At 61.0% G+C, this 1019-nt stretch overlaps 1 protein-coding gene across 1 annotated transcript in view; it reads left to right on the top strand.

Annotated features, from left to right (window-relative positions):
• The first annotated feature begins 377 nt into the window (after positions 1–377).
• The window catches only part of PRELP (proline and arginine rich end leucine rich repeat protein), a 12107-nt gene continuing 11465 nt past the window's right edge, over positions 378–1019 (top strand). The window contains exon 1 of the mRNA XM_009272809.2: positions 378–490. The gene's annotated coding sequence lies outside the window, so the exon portion shown is untranslated. The remainder of the gene's footprint in view (positions 491–1019) is intronic.

Here is a 1019-nt window from a genome sequence, read left to right as displayed (position 1 = left end):
AGGGACAGCCCCGGGGACAGGCTGGCTGGTGACACACACTGAGTCCCCGTGCTCTGCGCTCCCGGTGCCATTCGGCCCTGTTGCCGGTAAAGTGCCACCCCAAACACACGCTCCTGGAACGGGGGCCGTGGCAAGGGAAGGGCTTATTTAAATTATTAATTAGCTTTGTTTTTAAACACGGGCTCCGAGCGGCCTCCGCAGCAGAAGGAATTGTTATTAAACGCCAGCCCTCCGGCAGGCAGGCCATGTGTGCGCAGCAGAGCCCGCAGCGCTTGGCTGCCAGATAAAGACGTTATTGTTGTCATCGTGCCTCCGTCCCAGCCCTCCGCCTCCCGCGCTCCCACCCACCCCCCGCCAGGCTAGGCTCACTCGTGGCGGAGCCGCGGTGCCGAGAGGAGGAGGAGGAGGAGGAGGAGGAGGAGGGAGACAGCCAGAGAGAAACTTGTCTTGGGGATTAATAAGAGGCAGGAGGAGGGAGAGGTGCACACAGGTAAGCTGTGGGCAGGTGCTTTCCCCCAGGCTTTTCTCGCCTTGCCTGACCCTCCGACCCAGGACGCTGCACTGGTCCACGATGCTCCTGCCCTCTCCAGCCTCCCTTACATGCAAAGCAGCATCTGCTCTTCTTTTTTTTTTTTTCCCCCCCTCTCGTTGGTTTTTCTGTTCTTCAGCAGCTGGAGTCTTTGTTCCTTCCTTTTTCTCTTTTTCCAAGAGTTTTTCTCAGCATGGGGCAGGCTGGGGTGGAGGGGGGGTACTTTGGGGCTGCAAAGTCAGAGGAAAGTCCCGTGTGTGATAGCGTTGCAGCTGCTGCCAGCCACTTTCTGCGGGGGTGAGCGAGGACCCCCTTGTGTGTCCCCCCCCCCGGCACCGACCTGTGCTCTCACATGCTCACAACCCCACGCACGCTTTGCTCTGGCTCTGCAGCCGGGGAGGCAGAGCTGGGGGTGCCGGGGGGGGGCTGCACAGCCCGAGCCATGCCCAGGGCAGTCCCCCCGCCTTGGAAAGCAGCAGGGGAAGTGTGC

Source organism: Aptenodytes forsteri, unplaced genomic scaffold (assembly GCF_000699145.1).
Source record: "Aptenodytes forsteri isolate BGI_AS27 unplaced genomic scaffold, ASM69914v1 Scaffold142, whole genome shotgun sequence".
Lineage (NCBI taxonomy): Eukaryota > Metazoa > Chordata > Aves > Sphenisciformes > Spheniscidae > Aptenodytes > Aptenodytes forsteri.
The sequence above is the reverse complement of the archived record's forward strand: the minus strand, read 5'-3'. Positions and strand labels throughout refer to the sequence as shown.